The sequence below is a fragment of the Pan paniscus genome, chromosome 14 (assembly GCF_029289425.2).
Source record: "Pan paniscus chromosome 14, NHGRI_mPanPan1-v2.0_pri, whole genome shotgun sequence".
NCBI lineage: Eukaryota > Metazoa > Chordata > Mammalia > Primates > Hominidae > Pan > Pan paniscus.
In genome coordinates, this window is record NC_073263.2 from 80654249 (window position 1) to 80681017 (window position 26769).

Genomic DNA, 26769 nt, shown 5'->3' on the forward strand with positions numbered 1-26769 from the left:
AAGGGATATCTGCACTCCTGTGTTAATTTCAGCATTATTCACAGTAGCAGAGCTATGGAAGCAATCTAAGTGTTCAGAAACGAATGGATAAAAAATATTTTACGTATGTGTATATAGTGTTTGGGATACTATATATGTACATACAGTGTTTGGGATACTACCCAGCCTTAAAAAAAAAAAAAAAAAAAGGAAATTCTGTCATTCACAACAGGAGTGAATACAGCAAACATTACGCTAAGTAAAATAAGCCAGGTACAGAAAGACAAATATTGTATTAGCCGCTTATATGTGGAATCTAAAACAGTTGCCCTCATAGAAACAGAGAGTAGAAGGTAGTTACCAGAGGCAAAAGGAGAGGCAAAGGGATGATCTTGATCAAAGGGGACAAAGCTTCAGTTACACTAGAGGAATAAATTTTGGGGATCTTTGCACTGCATGGTGACCACAGTTAATAATAACATATTACATATTTCAAAATAATTAAAAGACTAGATTTTAATATTCTCACCACAAAAATAAGTTGGTGAGATGATGTATATGTTAATTTGTTTAATTGAATGTTTCTATAATGTATATATAGATCAAAACATCACATTATTCCCCACAAATATACACAATTATTATTTGTCAACTTAAAAATTAAATTTAAAAAATTGTAAACCATGACCCTTTACCATTAAAAACTGTAATGCATTTTTCACAGAAATAGAAAAAAAATCCTAAACTGTGTATGGAATCACAAAAAATCTGGAATAGCTGAAGTTGATACTGAGAAAGATAAAATTGAAGGCATCACACTTCCTGATTTAAAATTATACTACAAAGCTATAATAATCAAAAGAGTTTGATGCTGGCATAAAAATAGAAACATGGATGAATGGAACAGAATAGAGAGCCCCAAAATAAGTCCAAACATACACAGTCAACTAATTTTTGACAAGAGCACCAGTAGGACACAATGGAGAACGGATACTTTCATAACTATGGTTTGGGAAAAAATTCTTTTTCTGCATTCAAAAGAATAAAATTGGTCCCTCATCATACCTTATAAACAAAAATCAACTCAAAATGGGTAAAAGACCTAAATGTAAGACCTGAAACCACAAAATTCCTAGTAGGGAACAGAGGGAGAATTCCTTAACATTGGACTTGACAATAATTCTTTGGCTATCACAACAAGAGTTTAGGCTACAAAAGAAAAAAATAAATGAATGGGACTACATCAAATTAAAACACTTCTGCATAACAAAGGAAACAATCAGCAAAATGAAAAGGCAACCTATGAATTGGAAAAAATATTTGCAAACCACATATCTAATGAGGGGTTAATATCCAAAATTTATGAAGAACACTTATAACTCAATAGCAGAAAAACAAATAACTCAATTAAAAAATAGACAAAGGAGGATCACGGTGGATGGGAGGCAGGACTAGATTTCAGCTCCCACTCAGATGGACAGAGTAGCATGTGGAGTCTCGCATCATGAACTTTTGCTCCAGAGCTACTGCAGGAACAATTCAGGAAAGCCAAGAGAACCCACAGACAAGATTGCTCCTGCAGGACCTGGGAGACACACCAAATACTGTGAGTGCCCAAACTGTGGAAGTGGGAAAGGGGGATTGTCTGCCCCCAAACACACACCCTCACTTGGGAACTTGAAGGTCTAGATCACGGGAGAAGATTCTGACCTTACCTGGAGCTGAGTCAATTTAGAGAGCTGAGTGAAATACAGGAATAGAGGAAGTGGTGGGAAAAGCCCTTTGGGATCTCTGGGTTCCCAGGGAAGCCATTTCTGACTTGTCTCATAGGGCTACCTGGAGAGGGCTGTCAGTGGAACTGGGAAAAGGGCAAAGAGAGAAGAAAACTTCCAGCTGAACTTTGTAACAATTCCAACTGAATGCGAAGTCTCCTGGCCAGAACTCGGGGGAAGGTGTAAATCTTGTGTGCAGACTCCACAGGTCGGGAAGCACAAAAGCCCCACTTGCTTTTGCAGCTGGGAGGCTGGTAGCCTGGCGCAAGTTCTCAGCCCTGCTCACCCACTGCCTGGAAACAGACTCAGTCCTGTTGTGGGGGGCATGGTGAGAGTGATAACTGCCTTCTGGGTTTTGTGGAAGCTGGGTGAGGCCTGTAACTGCCAACTTTCCCCCACTTCCCTGACACCTGCATGACACAGCAGAGGCAGCCATAATCCTCCTAGGAACATAACTCCATTGACCTCAGAACCACACCCGCATCTGCCAGAGCAGCCAGAGGAAGACCAGCCCAGGGCAAGACTGAGCTCAGACATGCCTAAGCCCTGCCCCCACCTGATGGTCCTTCCCTACCATCCCTGGTAGCTGAAGACAAAGGACATACACTCTTGGGAGTTCTAGGGCACAGCCCACCACCTGATTCTACCCATACTACCACAGCTGATGCTCTGCTGAAAGCGCCACCTCCCGGCATGAGGCCAACCAGCACAAAAATAATGCACTAAACCAAAACTAAGGACCCTCATAGAGTCCATTTCACCCTCCTGCCACCTCCACTGGAGCAGATGCTGGTATCCATGGCTAAGAGATCCATAGACAGTTCACAACACAGGACTGTGTGCAGACAAACCCCAGTACAGCCTGAAGCCTGGCAGACCTGATAGGTGGCTAGATTCTGAAAAGAGATAACAAACACTACAGCTCGGCTCTCAGGAAGCCACATCCCTAGTAAAAGGGGAAGAGCACTATATCAAGGGAACACCCTGTGGGACAAAAGGATCTGAACAACAGCCTTGAGCCCTAGAACTTCCCTCTGACAGAGGCTACCCAAATGAAAAGGAACCAGAAAACCAACTCTGGTAATGTGAAAAAACAAGGTTCTTTAACACCCCCCAAAAAAAAATCACACTAGCTCACCAGAAATTGATCCAAGCCAAAAAGAAATACCTGATTTACCTGAAAAAGAATTCAGAAGGTCAGTTATTAGAGAAGCACCAGAGAAAGGAAATTTAAGGAAATCAAAAATGATACAAGAAATGAGGAGTGAAACCTTCAGTGAAATAGATAACATAAATAAAAAAATCAAAACTTCAGGAAACAATGGATGAACTTATAGAAATGCAAAATGCTCTGGAAAGTCTCACCAACAGAATCAAACAAGCAGAAGAAAGAATTGCAGAGCTTGAAGACAAGATTTTTGAATTAACCCAATCCAACAAAGACAAAGAAAAAAGAATAAGAAAATATAAACAAAGCCTCGAAGAAGTCTGGGATTATGTTAAACTACCAAACCTAAGAATAATCAGTGTTTCTGAGGAAGAAGAGAAATCTAAGTTTGGAAGACATATTTGGGGAATAATTGAGGAAAACTTCCCCGGCCTTGCTAGAAAACTAGACTTCCAAATACAAGAAGCTCAAAGAACACCTGGGAAATTCATTGCAAAAGGATTGTCGCTTAGGCACATTATCATTATGTTATCTAAAGTTAAGACAAAGGAAAGAATCTTAAGAGCTATGAGGCAAAAGCACCAGGTAACCTATAAAGGAAGACCTATTAGATTAACAGCAGATTTCTCAGCAGAAACTTTATAAGCTAGAAGGAATTGTGGCCCTATCTTCAGCCTCCTCAAACAAAACCATTATCAGGCAAGAATTTTGTATCCAGTGAAACTAAGCTTCATAAATGAAGGAAAGATACAATCTTTTACAGACAAACAAATACTGAGAGAGTTCACCACTACCAAGCCAGCACTGTGAGAACTGCTAAAAGGAGTTCTAAATCTTGAAACAAATCCTATCAATACATCAAAACAGAGCCTCTTTAAAGCATAAATCTCACAGGACCTATAAAACAAAAATACAAGTTAAAAAAAAAAGGTATACAGGGAACAAATAGCATGATGAATGGAATAGTACCTCACATTTCAATACTAATGTTGAATGTAAATGGTCTAAATGCTCCACTTAAAAGATACAAAATCACAGAATGAATAAGAATTCACCAACCAACTATCTGCTGCCTTCAAAAGACTCACCTAACACATAAGGACTCACATAAACTTAAGGCCAGGTGGAAAAAGACATTCCATACAAATGAACACCGAAAGCGAGCAGGAATAGCTATTCTTATATCAGACAAAACAAACTTTAAAGCAACAGCAGTTAAAAGAGGCAAAGAGGGACATTATATAATGATAAAAGTCCTTGTCCAATGGGAAAATATCACAATCCTGAATATATATGCACCTAACACTAGAGCTCCCAAATTTATAAAACAATTACTAATAGACCTAATAAATGAGATAGACAGCAGCAAAATAATAATGAGAGACTTCAATACTCCACTGACAGCACTAGACATTTCATCAAGATAGAAAGTCAACAAAGAAACAATGGATTTAAACTACACCCTAGAACAAATAGACTTAACAGATATTTACAGAACATTCTACTCAACAAGCACAGAATATACATTCTATTCAACAGTGCATGGAACTTTCTCCAAGAATAGGCCATATGATAGGCCACAAATAAGCCTCAATATATTTAAGAAAATTGAAATTATATCAAGCACTCTCTTAGACTACAGCAGAATAAAACTGGAAATCAACTCCAAAAGAACCTTCTAAACCAGCAAATACATGGAAATTAAATAACCTGCTCCTGAATGATCATTGGGTCAGTAACGAAATCAAGATGAAAATTAAAAAATTCTTTGAACTGAATGACAATAGTGGCACAACGTATCAAAATTTCTGAGATACGGCAGAGGTGATGCTAAAATGAAAGTTCATAGCCCCAAATGCCTACATCAAAAGACTGAAACAGCACAAACAGACAACCTAAGGTCACACCTGAAGAAACTAGAGAAACAAGAACAAACCAAACCCAAATCCAGCAGAAGAAAGTAATAACTAAGATTAGAACAGGACTAAATGAAATTGAAACAAAAAATACAAGATAAAGGAAACAAAAAGCTGATTCTTTGAAAAGATACAAAAAATTGATAGACCATTAGCAAGATTAACCAACAAAAGAAGAGAGAAAATCCAGACAAGCTCAATTAGAAATAAAATGGGAGATATTACAACTGATACCATAGAAATACAAAAGATTATTCAAGGCTACTATGAACACCTTTACATGCATAAACTAGAAAACCTAGAGATTACTAAACTCCTGAAGATACAACCCTGCTAGCTTAAATCAGGAAGAATTAGATACCATGAATAGACCAATAACAAGCAGTGAGATTGAAATGGTAATTTAAAAATTACCAATGAAAAAAAGTCCAGGACCAGATGGATTCACGCTGAATTCTACCAGATATTCAAAGAAGAATTGGTACCAATCCTACTCACACTATTCTACAAGATACAGAAAGAGGAGATCCTTCCTAAATTATCCAATGAAGCCTGTATCACCCTCCAGGAAAGTACATAACCAAAATAAATAAATAAATAAAAGACCAATATCCCTAATGAATATAGACGCAAAAATTCTTAACAAATACTAGCCAACCAAATCCAATAACGTATCCAAAATACAATCCACCATGATCAAGTGGGTTTCAAACCAGGGATGCAGGAATGGTTTAACATATGCAAGTCAATAAATGTGATACACCACATAAACAGAATTAAAAACAAAAATTACAAGATCATCTCAATAGACACAGAAAAAGCATTCAACAAAATTCAGCATCCCTTTATGATTAAAACTCTCAGCAAAATCAGCACACAAGGGACATACCTCAATGTAATAAAAGCCATCTCACAGCCAAAATAGGTGTACTCCGCATATTCTCACTCATAGGTGGGAATTGAACAATGAGAACACATGGACACAGGAAGGGGAGCATCACACTCTGGGGCCTGTTGTGGGGTGGGGGGAGGGGGAGGGACAGCATTGGGAGATATACCTAATGCTAGATGACGAGTTAGTGGGTGCAGCGCACCAGTATGGCACATGTATACATATGTAACTAACCTGCACATTTGTGCACATGTACCCTAAAACTTAAAGTGTAATAATAAAATAAATAAATAAATAAATAAATAAAAGAAATAAGCCAGGCAAGAAAGAAAAGTATTGCATGATCTCACTTATCAGTGGAAACAAGCAAATAAACAAAAACGTCAAATGTATAGAGAATAAAACAGTGGTAATCAGAGCTAGGAGGTTGGGGAGCAGAGATGGGGATGTAAGTCAAAGTATATGAAGTAGCAGATATGTAAGAGGAACAAGTCTAACCATCTAACATACAACATGAAGACTATAGTTATAAATAATAATAGTATAAAATTGTACTGGATTAATAATTTTTGTTAAATAAGTAGATTTTAGCTGCTCTTGTCAAAAAAAAAACCATATGAGATGAGAGGTATGTTATTTTGTTTCACTGTAGTGAACATTTTACTACCTATATGTATCCAATATCGTATTATAAACCTCAAATATGGATAATGAAATTATTTTAAAACATGTTTTAAAAATACAAAAGTTGTTTGTAACCCAGAGGATACATGCTTGAGGGAACGGATACCCCATTCTCCATGATGTGATTATTACACATTGCATGCCTGTATTAAAATATTTCATGTACCTCATAAATATATACTATGAGGTACCTACTATGTACCCACAAACATGAAATAATTTTAAAAAATTTTTTAAAGGAAAAGATTTTTAGAAATACAAAGATTAGGGAGTCATTCAAAAACAATAAAGGGAGGCTACAAGCCTGCGATGAGCTTCACGCTCCGCTAACCTCTAAAACCAAGAGTCTGCACATAGGAAGTCCCTCAGAATTTCTTGCAGCGCTTTCAAAATATATGCATGTCTAAGTCTCACCCTCAGGAGATTCTGACTCAGATTCTACCAATTTCAGTTGGTTTTTGGTTCATTTAATTACACTGAAAACTGTAAGGAAAATACACCTGGATACAGGTACATTTAGACATTGCTAATCGGATCATTAAGCTTGTCAAATGCCCTACAAAAGAATAGTAATTCAAAATCATGAAGCATTCAATTGCAAAAACCTGGCCTGTATGCATAGGATGCTGGTAATTCTAAAGTGATGCTTTGTTTGCAAGAATGTTGAAAGGCTTTAAGATACTGAGAAAGTATCATCATAAATACAAGCGGCAAATTTTGTACTAGCCATGATAAGAATGAGTGACTAAAAGCTAAATGGACTTCTATGGTTATTCTTAGGTTTTACGACTTTTCAAAACTTAGTGTTTATTATTAAAGTTATTCATAAAAATAATTAATCTAAAATTTGATAGTATCCTTTCCTTATCTCTCTCTCTTCTTTTTTGCCCATTACAATTGTCTCAAAAAGGAAATTACATTTTGTATATATTATGTATTCTCTGAACTATTTCATTTTCCATATTATAATTCTCAAGTTGCTTCTGATGTGTGTGATATTAACAAATCCTAATTGGTTGAGTAATAGGAGCAGACAGCCTATGTAGTGTTAAGCCACTTCTACACCACCTATTTTCTGTATGCAAATCAGACAGAAACAAATGTTTGGCCCCAGCTGGGCAAAATGTCCCATTTAGAATTCTTTTCCTCTTCTTTGTTCTTTGATGTTCTGCAAATGAGCTTTAGAACTCCACTCTTCACACAATTCAATTTTACAGACCCATTATCTGAGATATAATGTGGAGGTTAAATATATCAGGGCAGCCATTATGTGAAAATAATTAACAGTAATGAATAATGCACTAATTCCACTGATGAGAGATGGTTATATGTGTAATGAAGTGTTGGGGCAGCCCTGACAAATGAAATTAAAATATTTAAACACTGTTTTATGATATTACTTTGCTCATATAATTTCCTTTACCTACAATGAGCCACTTGGATTATCGTCATTATCTTGACAGCTCTGAAGGATGAAATAGTGCGGGTTAATGTGACAGCGATTAGTCAGAGGAAAAATCCATCACCCAGGGCAGAACAGGCTGAGGCAGAAAAGGCCTCTACACTGTCCTGTTTCCAACTCGAGAAGAATGATACTATCAACATCACTTCAATATTAAATGGATAGAATTATCTTGTCATTCAGTTACAGCCTCTGAAGAACTACCTATTTGCACCTGCAAAAGAAAGGTCAGCCTTTCTTAATCACCCATAAAAATATGTTGATGGATTCTTTATATCAATAATAGTGACAGGAACAGAGACAGAAAAGAGATGTGACCATTTAAAAGCAAGAAGTTTTTCCCTCAAGTCTTTGCAGCCCTTTTTCCCCACAATTTCTGCTCAAATTAAAATTGAATCTCCGGGTCCAACCTATTGAGAAGGACATTGTTGGCTGCTGACTGTCTTTACTCCAAAATTATTACGTCAGACTCCTAATTTGAAAGCAGATTCTACTTTTACTGAACTTTATTCCAGGAATATTCTTTGGAATAATCATTCCTAAGCCGATGTATAACTGCCTTTCCAGATGCAGCAAGTTTGAATTTTAAAAAACCTGGGGATGTGATCATCTATCTGTTCTTCATTAAAACTGATACCAAGTTCACGTTAATGAATATGACAGGAGAGGAAGTCATTGGCAACATGAGTGAGAACCATTGCGTCACCAATATCCATTCATGTTGTTATAGTTTTAGCTTATAAACTGACAATAGGGTATTATTTCCAAAAATCTTTTAACTATATAAAATGTTTTTTAAACCCCTAAAAATTATAGTTTTCTCTTTTTTTGACTTCAAAACAATTATGAATGCATGGAGAAATTGCAGCCATTAGAACAGATTTCTAGAGAATTTTGATCCAGTGTTCTTTCTGTCTTTGATTACATGATGGCTTTCTTTGATTCTGCTCACAAGGGAGGAAAAAAAAACCAGTAAGTTCATTTAAACAATAAGACTCAAGTTCTGTCTACTTTTCCTTAACTAGTTTCAATATGTTGGGAAACTTCCTACTCAGAAATGCATGATCATTTAGAGTGTGAATAGTGGCATGTTTCATTTGCTAGTATCTAAAGTGGAGTTCAAAGGTTGATCTCCTTTATGTCAAACCAAGTCCATTTTCTGAATAACAAGAACAGCAGCTTTGCTGGCAAACCTTTCCTGGCGTGTCCCTGCTAACACCAGGACACAACAGCACAGCAAGGAAAAAGTCATATATTCACAATACTTTTCCAAATGTAAACTACATCGCTCAGTATCACCTCTGCTGTATAAATATAGTACAACACCACTGGAATAAACAAATACCAAGACAGTCTCATTTAGGGACTGAAATACTAATTATCATCTGGGCAGACAATCAAAATTTTTGGAGAACCAAACGCACAACATAAAAAAGCCTTGTTAACACTGATACTGAGGGAATAAGATAATACCTTGTAAAAGCTAAGATTAACTATGTAACATCAGCATATTTATAATTTAACCTGCAGTTAAATCACAATAGCAAGGCCCATTATGTAAGAGGTGGTGGTGTAGCTACTTGATAGATTTAGGTATATAGCTAATCTAATTTGCAACATCATTTTTGAATGTAATTCATTACCAACTCCTATTTCTACCTCAGCTATCCTTAAGGAAAAGCCAAAAAGGGAGAAAAGTGTGCACGACTCAAGAACAATCTATGTTTGCAAACTTGAAAAGTGTATGACATCACATTTAATGTCGCTCTACCTCAATAATAATATTTCCCAATAGGAAATAATTATTCAAAATAATATATATATCTCTTTCCTGCACTTCTTGCATTTGGTTTGAAAAAAAAATACAATTTACTTCAATTATCTGACAATGAAGTGCCTGGGCAATAAATCCAACATTAAAAAATCATTTCCAGCAAATTACTCCAATAAAATCAATGAAGGTCAGGCTCAGCTGTAGCAACAAATAAATGACATGCTATTGACAGACTAGATGGACTTAATTGTCATTTATGAAGGTTAAGGGGATAAAACAATCTAATAGAAAGCAGATGTTTACTAAACAAAAAAAAAAAAAATGGAAGCAGGTGAAATAGATTGAGAAAGGTAAGTTAGGCATGAACAGCTTCAACATTCTCCTGGCCTAGTCCCAGAGCAAAAATACAAGTTATTCTAATTCTCAGCAGCATGTGTGTTTGACTAGTTCAATATTTATCTGCTTCAGGCTGCTTTGTGTTCTTTTATATATTGAAGTCATGAAACAGATTTTCTGCTAATAGAAAATGAAGAATTGATAAAATTGAGTAATGGTAGCCAGGTTAAAAGCAGTTTGACCCATTTCAAATTTCTAGTAGCTGCATCTGTAAAAACAGCATACACTAGGAGAAGAAAGTTTTGCATCTCTCTAATATGGAAATAACTAGCTAATTGTGGCAATATTCTTTGCCAGATATAAATCTAGATTGTGAATGTTAATATTAAGTTTAAAATGCATGTTTTCATGTAAGCACTAAGAAATAAATCTAGAAGGATCTTCCTGGCTGATCATTTTCCTCTCCTAATAAATTTTAGCAAGGTTTACAATGACATGGGTCAAACTGCTTTGTCTATACAGATTTCTGAGTACACTCTGAAACTTGCTTTCCTTGGGAATATCTAGCCAGGGTCTTTCCTCTTTCCTCATAATGAGCTCTGAGCTGTTGCTTTAATCTAAAAAAGAAAAAGAAAAGGAGAATCATTTTGAAAAGTTCCAGCTATCCTGGAAACTATACCTTCAAAGAATCTTTAAAAGTAAAAATAAAAAGGATCATAGATCATTGAATCCCACCGCTTCAACTTACAGAAGCAGAGAAAGAGAATCTTTTCAGGGTCTCAGATGTGTATAGGTCAGAACTGACACCTACCTAGGTCACTAACTCCCAGGGCAAGGACCTTACCAAACCATAGGTCTTCTTGACCTAAAGTGTTAAAAAGGAAGAGGAAGTATTGTATGCTTCCTACAGGCCACTGTTTTATCAAAATAAATGATCAACTGTTCTCAAGCGAGCCCACAATTACACGCTGAATTGATTAAAAGAGCAAGGACCAAATTATTCAAACGAAGAACTTTTCCTCTTCCCCCAAGAGCACATGAGCAACTCCGAAAGCATCTGGTCCTACTTCTCACATAGATAGTCCAGACACTCCCAAATCTTCAGAAAAAATAAAGAAAAAGAAAGGAAGGAGGGAGAGAGAAAAGAAAAGAAGTCTTTAAATTTGACCTAGTTGCCTCAAATTTTTTGAAGAAAATAAATAAGCAAATAAAAATCTTTCTACAACAAAATAAAATGAATGTGAATTTTACTTGCGTTTGGTAATATCTAAAAATTATTTTTGTCTTAGAAAAAGATTTGATTAGGGCATTTCTTAGAGAAAAAATAAAATTTTTGAAATCAAAAAAACAAAAACAGAAAAAAATGACATAGTAATGTAATTGGGACAATGTGAACAATATTTCATATTTTTTCTTTTAATGACTGTCCTCAATGTTGATAAACTAAAATCACTAAGCATTCTCTCAATTGTTAATTAAAAAGAATACTTGTTCAAAAGTCAAGCATTAGTTCCCAGTTCACATTCTTTATTATTAGACTTTATTTCAAGTACTATTTCATGTATGAGTACAATGTTAAAACAAAACCACCAAAAACAGTTTTATGCATTAAAGGCATGATTTATAAGAGTCAGCAGGGACTAACTATTCAACATTAGAGTTGGGAACTGCTCACGCAAATTTCTGGTGAAGCTACTGCTTATTAAGAGAACTTCACCCATGAATATGCCTAAGGAGTGTTTTCCTGGAGAAAACCAAAGTGAGAAAGGGAATTTGTTTTTAAAATGAGAGTTACATTATAAATGTTTAATACCCCAAAAGTAATACATCTTCCTCAAATGTGGAAGACCTAAGTTCTGGAAGCTAAGGTTTAAGGGAATTGAGGATAATTTCTGACTCTCAGTAGCCCTGTTAATTCCATCCAAGTTGAAAGAAACTTTTTTCCTGTTTTTATTTCACGTGGACTTTATAAAGATGCATAAGTCTGGGTTTAACACCCTCAGCATATAGGTGCTAAAGAAATATAGAAAGGCTTGAACAAGAGCCAAGAATAATCACAAATGGTTTAAGCTTCTCCCACTTTATTCCACCAACTGGCAATCCACTCCCAGGCACACCCACCATGAGAGTCAAGTGTATGAATTGAGACTATCTGCCATTTAACCATAATGTCAATACAAAAGATTTTCAAAACTTCCACCTGAGCACTGATTTCTCTCCCAAGATCCCATCACCTTTTTGATTTCTACCACGATGGCTTCAAAATCAACCTATTGGAGACAGAAATCATCACCTTTCACAGAACAAATATCTTCCAGAAAATTTTCTATTTCTCCTAATGGCATGAACATCCTCACTTCAACTTCTCCAGCCTTTTCTCTTCCCCAAGCAATCATCTACCAGCTCCTATTAAATGTCACACGAGCACTAGCCCATTTCCTTTCATTTTTATTTTTATCACACTAATGTGGCTCAGCCCACGTTACTTTGTAAAAACATCGTATACCAAAAGATAGGCCTCCAATCTTTTCTCCTTCCACACAGTCTGTCCTGAACATGCCTGCAAGATTTGAATTTGACTATAGATTACAAGCTTTATTCCAGACCCTCACATTTGACTCCCATTTTTCCCAACCAACCAAAAGAGTTTTCCTCCCAGTTTTCTCCACAGGACCCCTGTTCTCTCATCATACACCTTTTCCCTCACCAGGTCCTTGCTCAGTGCTTTGCCCTGAATAATGGAGACTCTCACACTGTGTGCCCCCACAAGTGCTGAATTGCCCCCTCTCCATCACTGCCCATCCAAATCTTACCCATTTATCAAGGCCAGCTGAATGGACTCCCCTCATGCAGCTTTTTCCTGCTCTCTCTGTCCAGAAATGATTAATTAACTTTGCATTCATTTAACATTGACATAATGTCTACCATGTGAATGATACCACTTTCGGTGCCAAGTGAAGATGAAAAGGAAAGAGTTGGAAAAGCCTCTTAACATTACAGAAGTAGAGAAGTTTGGTTCTCAAATATCTTTCTGGTATTAGGTAGGAAGTGAGAAGCACCATAAGGAAAGAGCTGCTGAAAGCCACGGAGGCTTAAGGGAGGCAGAAAGCTCTAAAGCCACTAAAGTGGAGGTGACATTTGCATTTGAAAATGAGGGATAGGCAAGGAGCTTTTTGCTGGAAAGCCTGTGCTGCAGCATTCCCTAGCCTGGGTTCTGCTGCTGAGCCTCATCATCTGTGTGAGCACACAGTTTAATTACCTAAATAGGGCCCTGGATATATTCAACACTTTCATCGTGACTCCAATGTATTATGCAATCTTTACAACATCAGTTTTAACTTGTACAGCTATCCTTTTTAAGGAGTGGCAAGTTATGCCTGTTGATGACATCATTGGTACTTTGAGTGGCTTCTTTACAATAATTGTGGGGATATTCTTGTTGCATGCCTTTAAAGATGTCGGCTTTAGTCTAGCAAGTCTGCCTGTGTCTTTTTGAAAAGACGAGAAAGCAATGAAGGCAATCTCTCTAATATGCATGAAGTTCTTAAGAAGCTTAACCATTCAGTATGATATTGGCTGTGGGTTTGTCATAAATAGCTCTTATTATTTTGAGATACGTCCCATCAATACCTAATTTATTGAGAGTTTTTAGCATGAAGGGTTGTTGAATTTTGTCAAAGGCCTTTTCTGCATCTATTGAGATAATCATGTGGTTTTTGTCTTTGGTTCTGTTTATATGCTGGACTACGTTTATTGATTTTCGTATGTTGAACCAGCCTTGCATCCCAGGGATGAAGCCCACTTGATCATGGTGGATAAGCTTTTTGATGTGTTGCTGGATTCGGTTTGCCAGCATTTTATTGAGGATTTTTGCATCAATGTTCATCAAGGATATTGGTCTAAAATTCTCTTTGTTTGTTGTGTCTCTGCCAGGCTTTGGTATCAGGATGATGCTGGCCTCATAAAATAAGTTAGGAAGGATTCCCTCTTTTTCTATTGATTGGAATAATTTCAGAAGGAATGATACCAGCTCTTTGTACCTCTGGTAGAATTCGGCTGTGAATCATCTGGTCCTGGACTTTTTTTGGTTGGTAAGCTATTAATTATTGCCTCAATTTCAGAGCCTGTTATTGGTCTATTCAGAGATTCAACTTCTTCCTGGTTTAGTCTTGAGAGAGTGTATGTGTCAAGGAATTTATCCATTTCTTCTAGATTTTCTAGTTTATTTGCATAGAGGTGTTTATAGTATTCTCTGATGGGAGTTTGTATTTCTGTGGGATCGGTGGTGATATCCCCTTTGTCATTTTTTATTGCGTCTATTTGATTCTTCTCTCTTTTCACTTTGAAAACTGGCACAAGACAGGGATGCCCTCTCTCACCACTCCTATTCAACATAGTGTTGGAAGTTCTGGCCAGGGCAATCAGGCAGGAGAAGGAAATAAAGGGTATTCAATTAGGAAAAGAGGAAGTCAAATTGTCCCTGTTTGCAGATGACATGATTGTATATCTAGAAAACCCCATCGTCTCAGCCCAAAATCTCCTTAAGCTGATAAGCAACTTCGGCAGAGTCTCAGGATACAAAATCAATGTGCAAAAATCACAAGCATTCCTATACACCAATAACAGACAGAGAACCAAATCATGAGTGAACTCCCATTCGCAATTGCTTCAAAGAGAATAAAATAACTAGGAATCCAACTTACAAGGGATGTGAAGGACCTCTTCAAGGAGAACTACAAACCACTGCTCAATGAAATAAAAGAGGACACAAACAAATGGAAGAACATTCCATGCTCATGGGTAGGAAGAATCAATATCGTGAAAATGGCCATACTGCCCAAGGTAAATCATAGATTCAATGCCATCCCCATCAAGCTACCAATGACTTTCTTCACAGAATTGGAAAAAACTACTTTTAAGTTCATATGGAACCAAAAAGGAGCCCACATTGCCAAGACAACCCTAAGCCAAAAGAACGAAGCTGGAGGCATCATGTTACCTGACTTCAAACTATACTACAAGGCTACAGTAATCAAAACAGCATGGTACTGGTACCAAAACAGAGATATAGACCAATGGAACAAAACAGAGCCCTCAGAAATAATGCTGCATATCTACAACTATTTGATCTTTGACAAACCTGACAAAAACAAGCAATGGGGAAAGGATTCCCTATTTAATAAATGGTGCTGGGAAAACTGGCTAGCCATATGTAGAAAGCTAAAACTGGATCCCTTCATTACACCTTATACAAAAATTAATTCAAGATGGATTAAAGACTTAAATGTTAGACCTAAAACCATAAAAACCCTAGAAGACAACCTAGGCAATGCCATTCAGGACACAGGCATGGGCAAGGACTTCATGTCTAAAACACCAAAAGCAATGGCAACAAAAGCCATAATTGACAAATGGGATCTAATTAAACTAAAGAGCTTCTGCACAGCAAAAGGAACCACCATCAGAGTGAACAGGCAACCTACAGAATGGGAGAAAATTTTTGCAATCTACTCATCTGACAAAGGGCTAATATCCAGAATCTACAATGCACTCAAACAAATTTACAAGAAAAAAACAACCCCATCAAAAAGTGGGCAAAGGATATGAACAGACACTTCTTAAAAGAAGACATTTATGCAGCCAAAAAACAGATGAAAAAATGCTCATCAACACTGGCCATCAGAGAAATGCAAATCAAAACCACAATGAGATATCATCTCACACCAGTTAGAATGGCGATCATTAAAAAATCAGGAAACAACAGGTGCTGGAGAGGATGTGGAGAAATAGGAACACTTTTACACTGTTGGTGGGACTGTAAACTAGTTCAACCATCGTGGAAGTCAGTGTGGTGATTCCTCAGGGATCTAGAACAGAAATACCATTTGACCCAGCAATCCCATTACTGGGTATATACCCAAAGGATTATATATCATGCTGCTATAAAGACACATGCACATGTATGTTTATTGTGGCACTATTCACAAGAGCAGAGACTTGGAACCAAGCCAAATGTCCAACAATGATAGACTGGATTAAGAAAATGTGGCACATATACACCATGGAATACTATGCAGCCATAAAAAATGATGAGTTCATGTCCTTTGTAGGGACATGGATGAAGCTGGAAACCATCATTCTCAGCAAACTATCACAAGGACAACAAACCAAACACCGCATGTTCTCACTCATAGGTGGGAATTGAACAATGAGAACACATGGACACAGGAAGGGAGACATCACACACTGGGGCCTGTTGTGGGTTGCGGGGGAGGGGGGAGGGATAGCATTAGGAGATATGCCTAATGCTAAATGACAAGTTAATGGGTGCAGCACACCAACATGGCACATGTATACATATGTAACAAACCTGCACGTTGTGCACATGTACCCTAAAACTTAAAGTATAGTAATAAAAAAAAAGAAGCCTAACCTGTGGAATCAAACAAAACACTGGTGAAAATATCTCCCAAGGAAATGGGAATCTGACAGCTTTTAAGAAATATGTAATTAAAAGATTAATCTGTGGGGAAAAAAAAGAACATGAGGGATAGGAAGCTTTTGGACAAGTGGAGATGGAGAGAAAAGGCATTTTCTGTATAGAAAATTGGACACAAGAGCATTCTAGTGAATAGCAAAGTATATTCAAAGGGCAATGGCCTTCCTATAAATTCTCTAATATTAGTTTTAATGGCAAAAACAGCAATTACTTTTGTACTAGCCTAATATTCTCCTTTACTTGTGGAGTGTAACATAGTTATGGCCATAATAAGAATGACATATGGGCATATTGTATTTTACATAATGTCCTTACTCTGCAAAAGTATTATTAGCCCCATTTTATAGATAAGAAGGCAAAATGACTTAGCTAAGACCATACATTCTACTAAGTTATAGAAGTGGCATTTGAACCTGAGCCTGTCTGATTCAAAAATGCTTTACCCTTTTCATCATGCCATGGATCACACATGATTGATCACGCAAAGATAAATAAAATACAGTTCTCATATTTAAGAAAGTCTTTGGTCCAGTGGAGGACCAATGCTTAGTACTTATTACTTGCAGCCTAATATGCTAACAATGGCAGCTAGGAAAGCCTTATTTCCATGGTCTTACTTTAAGTTCTCATCCTATCTGGACGAACTTGTCTGCTTGCTAAAGATCTGATTCTGCATCCTGCCCTCAGAGACAGCTTTCTAAAACACAAATCAAAATATATCTCTTCCCTGTACAAATGCCTTCAGGGACTCTCCACCTGCAAAAGAAAGTCCAAATCTCACAATCTCACCTACAAGTCGACTGACATCTCAGGAGCCTGGTGTAAGCTACCTTTTTCCAATGTTATCTCCTCCACAGGCAGCCAACATCTCAGCCAGAATAAGCAACTTCTAACTCCCCTTTTGTGTCTCCAGTACTGTTCCATCTCCCTTTATGCCCCTTCTCTGCCTTGTCCCCCTTAAAAACTGGTCATCACTCAGAGTAAAGTTTAACTATCATTTCCTCTGAGAAGCATCTCTGCCCCTGCTCATATGTTAATGAGCATATATGACTCTGAATCATAATTATTTGTGAATTTTTATTTCCACACTGGACCATAGAATCCTTTGGATGTACAGCATACAACTAAATTCCAGACCCATAATTGGACCTGAAAAAGTGTTTGTTAAATGAATTGACAGTAAAAATAAATGGTACATTAATCAATGGATAGTAATACTGAGTAGGGAGAAGTTTAATTGCATAAGTAAAATAGTGCTGTTATATGCCATTGCATAGTAGTAGGGAATGCTACTATTATATGTGTAACATATAACATACACCTCGTCATACACCTTTTCCCTCACCATGTCCTTGCTCAGTGCTTTGCCCTGAATAATGGAGACTCCTGCACTGTGCACCCCCACAAGTGCTGAATTGCCCCCTCTCCATCACTGCCCATCCAAATCTTACCCATTTCTCAAGGCCAGCTGAATGGACTTCTCTCAGCTGTTATATGCCATTGCATAGTAGCAGGCAACTAGAAATGTAGCTTAGGCAAATAAAATAAGACTTAAAATAAGTCTTAAAACTTCTGTTAAAATTTAATATGTCATTCCCCAGTAAATCACCTGCAATACAAATAATTCTCTAAACCGTAGCCTTTTCACTTAGCACTATGTAAAAATGATAAGATGATGGAACATACACTACATAGTCACAATTCCATTCATCTAACTACAAAGTGAAACCACATCCTTTAATAATTACACTTCACCTACAATGTATATACACAGAACATGAAGCACATATGGTGGGCTCTGATGACAGTTCCCTGTTCATTCTCACAAGGAATAGTTGATGACCCTTAGTGTTAGTTCTATATAGATGCTCTTCTGTGGGTACTAAACTGCTTCTTGCATTTCACATTGGCTTACACTGGGATATCTAATTTTTGCCTCTTTATTTCTAACTATAGAAATTCCTTAGTCTTTGCTAATGCATTTGTTCAAAGCAATGTCATTAAGTATTTAGCCTATATCAATCAGATACCAAGAAAGGATTTCTTCTCTTCAATAAATTTTGATTTTCTCCAATGTGCTTTGCAAAATGCTGGGACCTGCCTTCCTAGGTCTAAAGAACAGCCCTGTGGTGCCAGAGCTATCTGGTCATCTGTCTAAACCCAAGTTCATTGGCCGAGCATGCAGCCCAGCCTGCATCCTCCCAGTTGCCAGCAGCATTCTTTCTTACAGCAACAGGAAGAAACTTAACACCTTGTGTGATGGAAAGAATAATTTCCTGCTTAGGATCTGAGCTGAAATCCTTGGCATTGGACCTCTGATGAGAGGTCCTTGGTAAAAGCAGTAGCTGGTAGATTTTTTTTTTTTTTTTTTTTTTGAGATGAATTCTCAATCTGTCGCCCAGGCTGAAGTGCAATGGTGCGATCTCAGCTCACTGCAACCTCACCTCCTGGGTTCAAGCGATTCTCCTGCCTCCTGCCTCAGCCTCCTGGGTAGCTGGGATTACAGGCACCCACCACCATGCCCTGCTAATTTTTTTATTTTTAGTAGAGACAGGGTTTCACCATGTTGGTCAGGCTGGTCTCAAATTCCTGATCTCAGGTGATCTGCCCACCTCAGCCTCCCAAAGTGCTGATGTTACAGGCGTGAGCCACCGTGCCCAGCTGGATAGCTTTTTTATGAAGCCATTTCATGCCTAATATTGGTAGGTGATCCAATCACAACTTAAAAAGAAAGATCTAATGATCAACTTTATGAACCATCAAATATAAGCACACTTGCAAAACTGTACTATTTTCATACCTGATTGTTAAATGGTACAGAGTGGAACAACTTTGAGGTAAACACTGCCTTCAAATTTCAGGCTTCTTTAATATGCAAGATGCAGAAAATGTGATGAAATTTTTCAAGGACGATGTTGTAACCTGTGGTTTAAGGAATACCTTTGGATTGATAGAGAAACAGTTTTTGTTAAGGTGAGTATAATTATAACTTGCCTGGAGAGAGGAAGACCAAGTCACTACTTGATCACTGTCATATATAACCTACAGGGGATTTTCATTGAACATGTGGCATGGGGTGACACAACCAAGCCAAGACATAACCCTGAGTGTCATTCAAGCCATGGTTTTAAAAAAAATATTAACATTTATATAGGCACAGAGAACACACTAGCAGTAAGTACAGTGTCGTTATACAAAGATCATTCCAGTTCCCACTGTTTTCAGATACAGTCTTCTTCCACAAACCTCACCTGCTGATTGGCAAATTGAGCCAACTGTAAAAGATGGCTGTCAGACAAACACAATTGCTCATATAGCTAATCAGGTTTCTTCAAGAGAGGGATTTGTTCCACTTAGATTTAAATGAGCAGACTTACTGCCTCAAAGGCAAACTGGTATTGACTGCATTCTCCCTATATTCCCAGTTGATTGGAAATTGCAGCTCTGGAGTATTGTGGGTGTATTTTAACAATTATTTTTACTTAAAATATTTAAAAATAGTAGGGAAAAAAAGAATCACACATCCTCCAAAGTAAAAATAGATAAATAAATAGTAGAGGATATCCAGAATAAATTCATCTTCAACTGAGATTTTAAAAATAAAAATTTAGCCGGGCGCGATGGCTCACACCTGTAATCCTAGCATTTCGGGAGGCCGAGGAGGGTGGATCACCTGAGGTCAGGAGTTCGAAACTAGCCTGGCCAACATGGTGAAACCCCGTCTTTCCTAAAAATACAAAAAATTAGCCAGGCGTGATGGTGGGAGCCTGTAATCTCAGCTACTCCAGAGGCTGAGGCAGGAGAATCATTTGAAACCAGGAGGCGGAAGTTGCAGGGAGCCAAGATCTCACCATTGCACTCCAGCCTGGGAAACAAAAGCAAAACTCTATCTCAATAAATACATAATAAAAAAAGATAAAAAATAAATTTTAAAAAAATTTAGTTTATTCTTATCCAAATTATTTCATTCAAGGTCCTCAATGCATTATGGAAATTCTTGATATGATTATGATAATTTGATAAGAAGACTATGATACGATGATGGCACCTTTCACTCTACCCAGTGCCAGGTGAATAGGCGAGTCAAAACTGCTCATCAATTGTTTTCCACTGCCTACACCAATTCACAAACAAGTAAGAAGGTGAACTTAAATGAAAAGAATAATGATGCCTTCAAAAGGCCAGAAAGAGTGCACATAAACTTCTTCAGCAATGAAATTAAGATTTCCCACATACAGTTTGTTTTAGGATGCACTTAGCTGCAAATATCAGAAAGCCCAACTGATAGAAGCTAAAATAAAGAAAAGCATTTGATTACCTCACATGACAAGAAGTCTGGAGGTGAGTGGTTCCAGAACTGGCTCAAGAGCTCAATGAAGTCAGGAAGCTGTGCCAGCATCCACGCCACTATGGGCCTTGCACTTGCAGGAAAAGGAGAGCTGCTTCACCTCCAAGCATCTCACACTCAGAGAGCAGTGATCTGAGCGGGACAAAAGCCTGGAATTATTAATATTGCTAAACAAACAAAACGGGAATACTGTTAGCAAGAAAGAAGAGGGAATGGCTGTTATAAAGTAGGACTCACAGGGGCTAGGGATACTCTACACTCTAAGTGTTCTCACAAACCTACATTTGAAATCAATAAATTCCTCATGTCTGACACTACAATCCCCCAATCCACGTGGCTCTTTGAAAAACCTCAATAGAATTTTCCCATCCATCAACCTAGTTCCCTCTGTGTATTTCCAGGAATTTATCCATTTCCTCTAGATTTTCTAGCTTGTGTGCATAGAGATGTTCATAGTAGTCTCCGAGAATCGTTTGTATTTCTGTGGGATTCACTGTGATGTCACCATTGTTATTTCTGATTGTGCTTATTTAGATCTTCTCTCTTTTTCTTTGTTAATCTAGCTAGCGGTCTATCTATCTTGTTTATCCTTTAAAATAACAAATGTTTCATTTATTTATTTTTTTTTTTTTTGAGGTCTCAGTTTCATTTAGTTCTGCTCTGATTTTAGTTATTTCTTTTCTTATGCTAGCTTTGGCTTTAGTGTGTTCTCATTTTTCTAGTTCCTCTACATGTGAGATTAGGTTGTTGATTTAGACCTTTCTATCTCCTTCTGCCTAAAGAAAAGATAAACTTTCTATGTAAAGTTTTTCCACATCAAAAACAGTAATGCAAGGAACCAGTAGCAAGTTCAAGATCAATGACAGGATGGCTTGATCACAGGGGAGGCTGTAAACTGATAGTTCACTGAAGGAATGACATTGCTTTTCTAAGACTGCAGAGTTAGTTGGAAGCAAAACTGGTAGCAGAACCAAAATAGCTAGAATTACTGCTTTATACTCACCTCTCTGTTCAATCATCAGTTCACACATCTCTACTCACACTCCATCATCAATTCAAACATTAACAATTAAATGTTAATATTTTCCCATTTAAAAACTGGTAAATATCCAGATAGGTAGGTAGGTCGATAGACAGACAGATGGATGGACAGGCAGACAGACAGACAGACAGAAAAAGAGATAATCCCCCCACTGGTAATTCTGCATTCATTTTTTCCTGGAGTTGTAAACTGTCAGGCAATATTTGTTTACTGCAGACATTTTCAACAAGGAAAATATTAAAAACTTACAAGGTTATGTTTTAATGGTCAGAAAATTACTTTTAAAAATTATAGCTGTATTTTTGACATCTGAAAACATATGAAGGCCTGAGTTTCCAGGACATCTTGAACCAAAATAGATTTGTATTTAAAAGTGAAAGTCAAAGTTCCAGGAAAAAAAATGTAATCAAGTAGAAATATTCAATAAGATGACAGTATTGCTAAAAGGAAGTAAAACGACAAATTGATATTACTTTGAACAAGCCATAGAAAAGGCCAGTAATTGATTATATTCTAACCAATAATAAGTCAGAGATATTTCACTTTCAAAATTCTTACTTTGGTAGCTAAGAAAACAAAGCCCTCTAAAAAAACAAATCTTGTCTTTATGTTAGTTTTATTATTATTATTATTCAGAGCTCAGAACTCATTCCTTTGAGGCAGTTTTTAGGATTGTAAAAGTTAAGCTATGGCATGGATTAAAAATATGGATTTTGGTTTCAAAGATAATTGAATTTGAATGTCTATTCTACCATTTACTAGCTAATACCAGTTACTGAGTATTCTGAGCCACTTTAAAAAAACATGAAAAATGACAATGAATAAAATAGTTAATTTGTTGGAATGTTAAAGAATTTGAAAGTATATATAAATCACTTGGTACATGGTAGGCACTCAGAAAAGAGTAGCCATTCATAACAATAAGAGAAGATAGTGCAAATTTGTAAAAGGAGAGTTTCACAACTTCCTGCAATTGCAAACAGATGTCTATAAGAGTAGGGACCCCTTAAACAGAAAATGCACTTTGGGTGAACCAGGCTTCAGTATATTTTCAACTCTTCCCAGGTGAGATAGCTTGGATTATTGTTCAGAAATATTCTCTCCCTCCACCTTACTTTCAGAAGAAGGTTATATTTCCCATTTCATTTACATTGGTCTTGACCATGTGACTTGTTTCAGCGAATGGGATGTCAGCAAACATGAGGCAAAGAGGCTCTTAACAGTCCAGCAATTGGCTTGCTTTCCTAGCCTCTGCCATTGACCTTAAAAGAAATGCATGGACTAGCCAATTCGTCACTGAAGCTCCAAGAGAGACACTTAATGCCCATACAAGCTGCCTTCAGTGAGCCCAGCCTAGATTTTTTTTAATCCTCAACACACAGATACACAAGTGAGCCCAGCTGAACATAGTTTAGATTGTCTAGATTAGCAAAACCACACTAACATAAAAATAAATATTAACTTTGTACTACTGAGTTGTGGGGACAGTTTCTTGAGACGGAGTCTAGCTCTGTCGCCCAGGCTGGAGTGCAGTGGCACTATCGCGGCTCACTGCAAGCTCCGCCTCCCGGGTTGACGCCATTCTCCTGCCTCAGCCTTCCGAGTAGCTGGGACTACAGGCGCGTGCCACCAGGCAGGCTAATTTTTTGTATTTTTAGTTGAGACGGGGTTTCACCGTGTTAGCCAGGATGGTCTCAATCTCCTGACCTCGTGATCCACCCGCCTCGGCTTCCCAAAGTCCTGGGATTACAGGCATGAGCCACCGCGCCCGGCCGTGGGGACAGTTTCTTAAGCAGCAATTCTCTGGCAATAACTTGCTTATATGCCACATTTATACTATCATACTTGGAGAATTGCTGTGGGCACATTCATCCATTCATGCAATGGTATTTATTTAAGACATATTTCTCGAAGTTACCATGTGCTAGAACTGTACTACCTATGGAATTAGACTAGCAAACATATGGGCACAACCCTGAGTCTAGGCATGTATTTAGGATCACTGGCTTCAGCTGGAAAACAGATTCTTCAAATGGTTCCTGTAGGCAAATATTACTGAGGATTTCAAATAGCAATTTTAAAATGAGAAAACAAATATAAAATTATAACATATTTATTTCTTCCTTCTTCTTGCGCAGAATGTAACGTAACAGCAAATTTCTCTCAATTAGGTCCTTTGTATCCCCCGAAAACGGTAAATATTTTTTGCCTCTCAAGTGAACTTGAGGAGGATAGTTGTTCTCAGTGAACAAAAGCAAACAATTTTAGCAAATATTCAAAGCAAGGTGAATTTTTGATTTGTTTAATGGATCAGAACTAGACTTTTTATGAATATGTTTAATAACTTATTCTTGTGTATTCTTAATATGTTTAATAAGCTTATTAAATATATTTAATACAATATTTTAATGTTTTCCATAAACTTTTTTCCCTTTAAATAAGAGTTTAGCCTCAATGCTAACCTTACATCAGATTGGGTCAGTTGGCACACCCTCCAGCTACAACTTATAGATGTGATAAAATTCCAGATGCTAGATTAATGACATTAACAATTATGTTTAAATATGCAGCCAAGCTGAAAAGGAAGGTAAGACCTCTAGAAACAGGAATGAAGGGGGAACTCGAAGACACGGTAGCGGTTTCATTAAAAATGCCAGATGCATTTTAAAGCCAGGTATGATCATAAGAATTGTGGGATTGCAGTTTTAATGACAATGCAAAGACAAGAAGTGTTATCATGGGAGAAGAGCTGCGATGAAGATCATTTAATAAAGCCAGTATCCTTAAAAGCTCACCCAATCACTGAAAAGAAATTTTTAAAAATTCTACCTATAGGCTTGTAGATGTAGTTAAGACTGCTGTATGTCCCTGTTTCTGGTGAATTCTTGATTTTTTTTTTCAAAGGGGCCAGGCACAGTGGCTCATGCCTGTAATCCCAGCACTTTGGGAGGCCAAGGAGGGTGGATCACGAGGTCAAGAGATCGAGACCATCCTGGCCAACATGGTGAAACCCTGTCTCTACTAAAAATACAAAAAAGTAGCTGGACATGGTGGCAGGCACCTGTAGTCCCAGCTACTTGGGAGGCTGAGGCAGGAGAATCACTTGAACCTGGGAGGCAGAGGGTGCAGTGAGCCGAGACTGTGCCACTGCACTCCAGCCTGGCGACACAGAAAGACTCCATCTAAAAAAAAAAGGAATCTTTTTCTCCACAACCTCACCAGCATCTGTTATTTTTTTACTTTCCAATAATAGCCATTCTGACTGGTGTTAGATGGTATCTCATTGTGGTTTTGATTTGCATTTCTCTAATGATCATTTATGTTGAGGTTTTTTTTTTCATGTATGACTTTGTTTGAAAAGTGTCTGTTCATGTCCTTTGCCCACTTTTTTTGTGCAGTTGTTTGGTTTTTTCTTCTCAGTTTAAGTTCTTTAAAGACGCTGAATATTAGACCTTTGTCAGATGCATAGTTTGCAAAAATGTTCTCTCATTCTTTGGGTTATCTGTTTACTCTGTTGATAGTTTCTTTTGCTGTGCAGAAGCTCTTTAGTTTAATTAATTACCAATGAAGTTATGATAAGAAAAACAAAAACAGTAAACTGTATTTGAAGACAAATTGTGTATGTGTGTGTTTTTCTTATAACCCTCTCACCTAATTTCTGCTAACCATAGGACATAATTTATATTGATATTTATCATTCATTTTTCACCAGGTCTGGAATGAGAATGTGTTGTGCATGACTGTGCAATGCTATTATCCTAAACCAATAGATAAGTTTCATTATGCTACTACAGTTTGTTTTTATAGCTTACATTAATAAAAGGGTAAAGAAGAACAAGAAAAAAAAGGAATCAGAAGCAAATGATCAGATATTTTTTCTTAATATAGTTGAATAAAATATTATGCATAAACTTTCTTTTCTCTTTTAAAGAATAGTTTAGTCTCAGTGCTGACATCATGGCAGATTGAGAAAAAAAATATGCATAAAAATGAAACTTCCAACCTTATACTTTGCACGGTTATGGAGGGCTAAATGCTATCCCTGTGGTGTTGGAATCCCAAACTGAGAAATTAAAACCTCTAACATCTTGGCAAAAATTGTGCAGTTGCAACATAGGAAAATATATTCAACCCAAGGCACATGAAACTTTCCAAGAAAAGAAAGAAAAAAAAATATCTGCCAAACAGGGAGGGTCAGCAGATGTAACAAATGAGAAAGTAGCACTACAAAAAAATAATTTGAAGAAAAAAATTTAAAATGTGCTTAATGTAATAAGCATGTAACAAAGAGAAACCATGATAAAATATGACTAATGAAGTAGAATTTCTAGAAGAAAATCTCTCAAGCTGGAAAGACAGCAGAGGGAATTACCCATTGAAAAGGCCAAAAAAGAAATTATACTGATAGAAGCCAAAAGACATTGAAATAATAACTTCAAATAGTTGGTAAAAATAACTGTCAAATTAAAATTCTATAGCCAGCAAAGCTACAATTTTTAAAGGAACAAAAATGAAAACACGTCAAGACAAAGAAACATTAAAAATTTTTACCTTTTAGAGATAATACTCAATAAAAACCAAAAAAAATCAAAAGGCACACTTCTATTAAAAAGAAATTAAATTCAGAAGGAAGGAGTAGTATGTGAAGAAAATGGTATGTAAAGGAATTGTAAAAATGTAAGTGAATCTAAAGAAACAATAATTCTTAAGATCCAGGAATACTACTTGTAATAATAATCAAGTATGTTGAAGGCATTATAAACAAGATGAAAGTAAAATATTGAACAACATAATATAAAATGTCAGTGGTAGATTACAATTAAAATATTATAAGAATATTGTTGTTCAATAAGAGGTTTAGAATATTTACTGTTTCAGATATTATTAAATCAACTAC

At 36.9% G+C, this 26769-nt stretch overlaps 1 pseudogene; it reads left to right on the forward strand.

Annotated features, from left to right (window-relative positions):
• The window catches only part of LOC100994091 (magnesium transporter NIPA2-like), a 59572-nt pseudogene extending 43035 nt beyond the window's left edge, over nt 1-16537 (forward strand).
• Nucleotides 16538-26769: the final 10232 nt, after the last annotated feature.